This window comes from Diabrotica virgifera, chromosome 2 (genome assembly GCF_917563875.1).
Source record: "Diabrotica virgifera virgifera chromosome 2, PGI_DIABVI_V3a".
Classification (NCBI taxonomy): domain Eukaryota; kingdom Metazoa; phylum Arthropoda; class Insecta; order Coleoptera; family Chrysomelidae; genus Diabrotica; species Diabrotica virgifera.
Genome location: NC_065444.1, coordinates 37,206,964 through 37,216,348, shown reverse-complemented (window position 1 = coordinate 37,216,348; position 9,385 = coordinate 37,206,964).

The following is a 9,385-nucleotide window of genomic DNA, read 5'->3' as shown; positions in this document are numbered from 1 at the left end:
TTCACAGTCATTTGTTTCAAGCTTCTGTCATATGTCGTATAATCCGTGTATATTAATATTATACACAGATTATACAACATATGACAGAAGCTCGAAACAAATGACAATCGATGAAAAGCCCTATTAGCATAGAGAGAGTGTCATTCCATAGAGTTAAATATTAGCATAGAGAGAGTGTCATTCAGAGCGAAGTGACGACACCATCTTTTTATTTGGTTTAATGCTGTTTCACTCTTACGCATAGTAAAGCTGCTACAGTTGTCCTCCTCTTCCGTGCCTAAATTCACACTGAATGTCATTATAGATTCTCGATACAATGTGTTAGAAAGAGATGCAGCAAACCAGTCTCTGAGATCTTGTCGTCAGGAAGCGCGGAAGGTAGGCTCCCTCTATGTTAATATATACCTCTATGTGTCATTCAGAGCGAAGTGACGACACCATCTTTTTTATTTGGATTAGTGCTGTTTCACTCTTACGCATAGTAAAGCTGCTACAGTTGTCCTCCTCTTCCGTGCCTATGTTCACACTGAATGTCATCATAGATTTTCGATACAATGTGTCAAGGTCCCTATACCATAGGTTGTATGGTAACTTTGACATTGACAAATGAAATATTGTCATCGTGACGTCACCCAGACGATCAATTTTACGAATTGTTTGTAAACATAATAGGATACGTGGTTTGGAGGCTATATTTTGTTATTAAATATCGTTAGTGTTTTAATTTGTGTTTATATCTTAAGATATAATGTATCTATAGATATTATTAAGTGTTTTTAGTATAATAACTTTAACCGAAAACTCTTTTACAAGTGTTAAGATACATTTTAATGTGGTTGTATTAAGTACCTACTTACTTTACTGGATTTTCTTTCTGCTGTATTGTATAGTAAAGGACATTCGTGTATAGAGACATTACAGTTCTGTAATGTCTCTTGCGGTTCTTCACATCAAGTTTACATCATCTGTGTAGGTTACAATCTGCTTAGACTTATTGAACAATATATCTAATTACGTCTATAGATAATAGATCTATTATATGTAATTGTTTCATATAAAATTATAACCAATATTGCAGCCATCTGAAGATCGTTTGAATAAACAATTATAAACTAAATGAATATATAAAATGGGCAAAATTCCCTTTATTGCGCTGACATTGTATTTTTTTATAATTTACTGTTAATGTAAAATTTCACAGGTACCTATTAAATGGAATCATAATGTTTTAATAGTTTTAGATATTATAATCCAGTACCTAACGTAATCAGATGCTCTTATGTTAAACTTAAGGGAAAAACTACTAATTTTGATACATAAATCTTTAGTTGAATCTCTTTTTCACCATGGTTTACATGTTAGGAGGAATTTACAATAATGTACTACATGCAGTATCCCCAATTCAAAATTATTATATACCTACTCAAAATCATTTAAAAAAGTAAATTGTATTCAACCCATTATTAATATACCTAGGATATTTGAATGATTTAGTCCCATATATACACAAGAAAGAATCTCCTTCTGCTTTAATTAAGTAGTAATGCTATTCTACTGCATATATTTAATTGCAATTATATTCTATGATTTTTGTAACTCTACAGGTATCTACCACATTTTTTAACGAATATATGAAATAAATAGTTATTAAAAATCCAAACGTATTTTTTTTAAATATACACATTTTCAATACATTCCTACTTTCCGAGTTCATTTCAATGAGTGAAGTGAATGAATTTGAATGCAGCATTCTGGGTGACGTCACTCCCGCCATTAGATTCTCGACGCTGATTGGTGGAAAGTTACCATGCAACCTGTCTATTTATGAACCTTGACAATGTGTTATGTGTGGTTATGTCCACTTTACATCAACAATAAATTGAATAAGAAATTGACAAAGATATTCAAGGCCAAATTTAACGTGTACAAAATGTATGGATTGTAAGAAAATGAAGGAATTTGATGAAATAGAACAATTGGATATGTTTTATTTTGTCAAATTTCTGTATTTTCTTTTTATTCACGGCAAAATTGGGTGTTTTGTATGTCAAATTTGACCTTGAATAACTTTGTCAATTTCTTGTTCAATTTATTGTTGATGTAAAGTGCACTTTACATCAACAATAAATTGAATAGAAATTGACCAACTCCTTCAAGGTCAAATTTGACTGATACAAAACACAATTCTACATCCAATTTTGCCGTGAATAAAAAGAAAATAAAGAAATTTGACAAAATAAAACATATCCAATTGTTCTATTTCATCAAATTCCTTCATTTTATTTTACAAACCATACATTTTGTACACGTCAAATTGGCCTTGACTAACTTTGTCAATTTATTGTTGATGTAAGTGGACATTAGAAAGAGATGCAGCAAACCAGTCCATGAGATCTTGTCGTAAGGAAGCGCGGAAGGTAGGCTCCCTCTATGTTAATATATACCTCTATGCTAGCAACCAGCGTAACTATTTGACATTTGACTTGAGACAAGAATGTACCTAACTTCAGAGGCGACAAATTACTAGATTCTAGATCCTGACCCACTACTTTGCGCCGTGTAATTTGGGTTGCTTACTGCGAACTTTTTACATGTCTTCTTAAATCACGTTTACGTGTACAGGCCAAACCCGGACATGTGAAGCTTTTTCGATTTGTTGGTCGACTCAATGAGAATGCGGCTATAATATTTTTTAAATAACTCGAAGGCCCATTTCGCCGATTCAAGTTTATATAGGCAACCCAAATTACACGGCGGAAAGTAGTGGGGTCAGAATCCCACAAATTCAATACTTTCTTGCATTTCTAACACGTTCGCTGCCGCGGCTATAGGTTGTTTTCTAGTGGACCATTGTTTAAGAAAGGATAGTTACGAGAGTCATGTTTGACTTTTAATCGGCCTCAGGTAGCGGCCTCTAAAATAAATTTCAAAAACTATAATAATAATTTTTAATAGTTACAGAAATTTAATTGTATGCAGACTTTTACTGGAGTACATCCTTCTTCTATACAAGGATGCCAGATTTTGAAGAAAACGTTGTTATCCCCTTGGATTTTCACAAGAGCTATGACCTTGTAAATATTCTAACACGCAAACTGTGTACTGTTTCAGCATGACTTACAGCTCTTTCAAAATCCATTTTCTACCATTATATTCGTCTTGTGATAAGACAGCTTAACTATTTCGAGCGAATATTTCAACCTGTGGGAAGTAGAAAAAAACTCAGATGGAAGGATAGTGTAGTAGATGAGGATGGGAGAAAAATAGGCGCAGCAAACTGACAACGGTTGGCAATGGATAGGACTGACTGGCGTAATATACTTGGGAAGGTCGAGGCTCTTTCATAGCACCATTGATGATGATACTATAAAATTGGATATGTTTAAAATATTCCTGGATTTAATTACCAGGCATCACATGACTCTCTCCACGTGGGTTGCAATATCCAGTGAGTAGACCTCACTTAACGGTCTTCAAGTATATAGCAACTGAAGTCCGTGGTTCAAACATGTAATGTCACCTGTGGTAAGCACTGATGATGGAATTATTATTCCGAAAACGTTGTGATGTAGTCTTTTTAGCGATTTTTTTTAAATATACCTTTTACAAAGGAATTTAACTATTTTTGTGATTTATGGTATATATCCAGCTACATGATATTAATTTTCTCGTGTATTTTTTATGTTTGTAAATGTGTCTTGATGTATATTTTGATATTCTTAGATCAATTTTGGTGAATTTATCGGTCTTTTTAGATATTATATAATATAGTCACTGGCGGATCCAGGGGGGTCACGGGGTCATGACCTCCCCTACAAAATATTTGAAAACAGACTTATCATATTGGTGGTAAGACTAAAAGTGACCTTGCATCAGATAAAAGTAATCAGCATCAAGATTCATGACCCCCCCCCCCCCCGCAAAGAAAATTTCTGGATCTGCCAGTGAATATAGTAATATGTAATAAATAATGGTTTTCGTTTTTATATTTATGTACAGTAAAATATCTATTTTACTTTATGTAGATGTGTGTGTGTGTTCACAAAGAGGGGATGGCATTAGATAAACTTTTTGCCACAGATATTTGAAAGTTGAAGATTGAAGATGTCATATTAAATTTTTATTTTAGAATCTTTAAGAAATTGTATGATAATATCATTAATAGTTTTGGTATTGAAGCTTAGTAGATGTGAAATATTCAGCGGTAAACTTACATTCCGCTCCTGAAGTCTAGCAATTAGTGCTTTCGTATGGTTTTTATTAAGTTCACAATTAAAGATTATATGATTTAAATCTGCAGTAGAGTAGTTATCACATGAACAGAGAGAGTTGATACGCATTCCTATTTTAGCTAAATGTGCAGGAAAATTGCCATGGTTTAATCTTAAGCGACTTAGGGATGTGGAATAAAACCGAGTAACGTGATAATCAAATATATGTGGGATATTTTGCGGAAGTTGTGGGTATATGTAAGTGTATGGATTCCTCGAAGTTTGTACAAACTTAAGCCAAATAGTTTCCCATTTCTTTCTTAATTTTTTATGCAATTCTGGAATGTAATCGCTGGAGATTGTTAAATCTACTATTTCATTTAAAGTTGCCGAATTCTTTGCCATTTCATCCACTATCTCATTTTCTTTGATTCCAGCATGTCCTTTTACCCAGATAAAGACCAAGTCACTACTATTATTTTTAAATCGAGCGATTGTCTTTCTAATATGGCATAACAACTCATTGTTGTGTTTTTTGGTTATTGGTTGTGATATTGCCCCAAGAGCAGATAAAGAATCTGATAGTATAACCGTGTCTCCAAAGTTCTGTTCAACCGCGTAAGTTAGGGCTCTTTCAATAGCATAAAGTTCGGCAGTGAAGATAGATGTACATTTAGGTAGTCTAAAAGAATTACCACTTTTTATATTAGAAACATAATAAGCGCTACCTACACTATTACATGTTTTTGAACCATCTGTATAGATGTATTTATAATTAGAAAATTCAGATAAGATTAATTTTATTGTTTTGGCATGGTAAGTTTCTATATGTAGGTTTTATGATCTTTGGAAAGATTGCGATTTCCTCAATAGAAAGGTTATATATGGGTAATATTTGTTTAGTGTTAATGCTAAAGTTGTTAGTTTCTAGATAAGCATCTGTAAGAGGGGGAGAAGCTTTAATTCTCCAATAAGAATTTGTTAAGTTATATTCAGTGAGACTGTTAATTTTACTTAATAATTTATGTGAGTCTAAAGTCCTGGTCTTTAATAGAAACTTATTAGACAAGAATTCTCTTCTAAGGTTTAGAGGAGGTTCCTGCGCTTTTGCTAGAATTGCAGCACATGGCGTTGACTTAAACGCAAATATACGTATTGCCTTATACTGAATATGATCGATTTTTGATAAATTAGATTTTGACGATGAACCATATAAAAATCATCCATAATCAATGATTGACCGAATATACGATTTATAGAACATTAATGCTATCTTTGGGTCAGCACCCCATCTAGCTTTACATATGCAACGAAGCATGTTTAAACCTTTTTCGCATTTGTTGATAATGTGATTCACATGGAGTGTCCAGGTTAGTTTTTTGTCCAAAACCACGCCCAGATACTTATGGTGAGAGGATACATTAATATCAACATTACTTAAATTTATACTGGTAGGGGAACTTAACCTATGTCTAGTGAAAAAGGTGATGCTAGATTTTTCAGGGGATAACGTGAAATTAAAAGCCATAGACCATCTTTTTACACATTGCATTATCAGATCCAAATCGCATAAACACTCATTATATGATTTACGGCTGCTGTAAATACAGAAATCGTCTGCATACTGAATAATTTTAATTGTATTATTTGTTTCATTTAACATGTCATGCAATTCTGCAGTATAGATATTAAAAAGTACTGGACTTAGGACTGAACCTTGCGGAATTCCGACTGATAATAATCGAGGGCCGTAAATGTGATTTTCTGAATCTCGAATGAAAACTTCTTTGTCCCTATACAAATCTGTGATTCTTTGTGCGAATTTATAATTTAGACCGTATTTTATGAGCTGAACAGTTAAAATATCAATATCCAGAGTATCATAAGCCCCTTTAATATCTAAAAACAAGCATGCCGTTATAAGATTAACGGAAAGTGCATTCTGAATGTTGGAAACTAATTGAGCTAATGCTTCAGAGGTGCCTTTGCCTCTGCGATATCCAAACTGATTAATAGGTAATAAACAATTACTTTCAAAATGCAATTCCATTCTTAATTTGATAATTCTCTCAAATGTTTTTGTAATGCATGATATTAATGAAATTGGTCTGTAAGAGTTAGGTAGACTTAAATTTTTGTTGGGTTTAGCAAGTAAGCAAATTACAGTTTTTTTTAAACTTTGGTCATATAATCCTTGCAACCACCAACTATTAAAAATATTTAAAAGAATTCCTTTAGCAATTTCAGGCAAGTATTCAATCATTTTATATGTAATGCTATCAAAACCCGGTGCTGTACTTTTAGATTGTTTGATTGCTAGGTAATCGTAATTCCTCCAAACTGATAGGCATATAAAATGATTCATTGCATGCTACATTACTATTGAATTTACTGAAGTCGATTTTATTTGATGCAAATTTGGGAATAAAAAACTCAAAAAAATCGTCCACCATATCAGCTAATATACTGCCCGATCCCGTTGAGTCTTTGTTTGATATTTTTTTTATAAATTGCCAAATTTTAGTAGGGTGCGTGTTTTTATTAATATTGCTTATGAAAGATATCCAGCTATCTCGAGCTTTTTTAGAAAATAGTAATTTAGTTTGACTAGCTACATTTTGATATTGACAATAGTTTGTACAGTTTGAGACACGTTTATACTGGTTCAGGGCTTCTTTTCTGCGACGAAACATATCATAGCATTCGGTATCCCACCATATTGGATGTTGAGTTACTTGTTGTCTTGCTCTTTTTAGGGGAATAGTTGCGGATGCTGCCTCTGAGACCTTTTCCATAAAAATAGAGAAGCTTAGTAGATTGGAGTTTAGATTTTGGTTTGTACTAATTAACGAATTTTCCAGTATAGTGGAGTATGCAGACCAATCAGCTAATTTATCATTCCATTTAGATGCTGGATTTTTATTTATTATAACTCTATCCCTAATAATTTCAAATTTGATTAAGCAATGATCTGAACCTAACGCATCTGGTACATCCCATACACAACAATCACTAGCCAAACTAGCAGAGCAAAATGTAATGTCTACCGCCGAAGGTAGCTCTTCTGGACGAGAAATTCGAGTTGGTTTACCATTATTGAGAACAACATAGTTATTGTCATCTAAGGCTTCTACTAATTGATTACCACAAGCTTTATTAATATGAGATCCCCAAAGTGTATGATGGCTGTTAAAATCGCCACAGAAGATAACAGGAGAATTAAATTGCCGAAAGATATTTGACCAATCTGATTTAGAAACATTTAATTTAGGTGGTTTATACACCGATACTAGTATGATATTTAAGGACGGAAATTTAACTGCGCAAAGTTCTAAATCTTTTTTATATGCAAAAGTAATAGGAAAATTTATAAATTTAATGTCTTGGCGAACTGCAATGGCAACACCGCCAAAGCCATTTGCACGATCCTGTCGGATAATCTTATACCCTTTTAGTTTAAAAGAATGGTTTGGTTTTTTGAAGGTTTCTGATAAAGCTATAATATCTACAGGATTATTGTGTAAAAAATTTAATAAACTTGGATGGTTTTTAGAGAAAGAACGAATATTCCATTGGATAACTTTAATGTTTTTACTATTGGGTGTACTTATCTTATTAGTGGATTGAATCATCAGAACAAGATTCAATATCGATTTCTGGAATTAGATTTGAAGGACTTAATATAGAGATCATATTTCTAATATTTTCTTCTAAATTGTAATTTGTTTCGGATGAATCTGAATTAACTACTTGTTTAACTGCGGTTATTATCTGACTTGTTAGTTTTTCCTTATATTGGATAAAGTCATCTCTGTGAGGATTTGGTATGATGGGATTATGTGAAGATTTGGTTTTTTTTTGATTGAAAATGGGAAGAAGTAGGCAGAGACGGAGAAATAGGTGGAGACTCCGGAGCAGATGGCTTACGTTTTTTCACTTGTCTTTTGGGTGAAGTATTTCGAACAATGGGTTTACGTAGCAAAAAGCTAGAATTTGGAGTTTGGGACGTACTGGGGAGTGGCAGAGAGGGAAAATTAGTGGAATTATTAAGAACTGAAAATCTATTATTTGTAGAAATCTTGGCATAAGATGGATTATCATGCAATCTTTCAGCTTCTTTAAATGTAATATTTTCCCTGGCCATGAGTTGTTTGATATTTTTTTGTTTCTTATATACTGGACAATCTCTGGATGTAGAGCAGTGTTCATTATTTTGGCAATAAATGCAGAATTTTTCGCAAGAAGAGTCTGACGTATGATTTAGGCTAGAACAGTTTCGACAGTGAGAAGATTTGGTTTTACATTGCTTGGCAGAATGCCCATATCGCAGGCAATTAAAACATTGAACAACGGGGAATATATATCAATAGGTACATTTTTGGCAAAATAACGTGACATTTTTGAAAATCATGTTTTTCCATTAAACTAACATTATTATTGATTAGAAGGTTACTGCCAAAGTGTAGTAAGCCTATACATATTATGTTTAAAGTCATTCTAGGCTTACTACACTTTGGCAGTACCTTCTAAACAATAATAGCGTTAGTTTAATGGAAAAACATGATTTTCGCCAAAAATGTCACTTACGTTACTTTGCCAAAAATGTATCGATATGGTTCTACAGAGAAATTGCATAAATTAATTGTTATATTTTGAGGAAGTTCATTTCGTTTCATGCGTTGAACTTGAACCACCTCTTTATTAGATATTATGGCATTTTTTAAATATTCCTCAGAAAAGTATGTGTCAATATTCCTCAACACACCCTTCTTGTGTGTAAAAAATTTGGGTATATACGCTACTAAGTTATTATTAGACATAATTTTATTATTAACTAGATAATTAGCTTTTTCATAAGACTTAAAAATAACTTTAACGCGATTAAGACCAATCGATTTGATATCAAGAACATCGGATTTTATATAATTGTCAGTCAACAAAACGTGACCAATCCGGATTGGGAAAATTCTTCCCAAATGCTTATCAGTACTCTCAATATATACAAAATATGGACCTTTATCCTCAGTTTTATATCTATTATTTAAATCTATAAAATTATTTACATACCTATCCTCCTCTGCGTCCTTATTTTCGGGTGGCGAAGTGCCACCCGAGGTCTCATCCATTATATACTTTTTTAATCACTTACCTAACCTACCTATTATAAACAATAA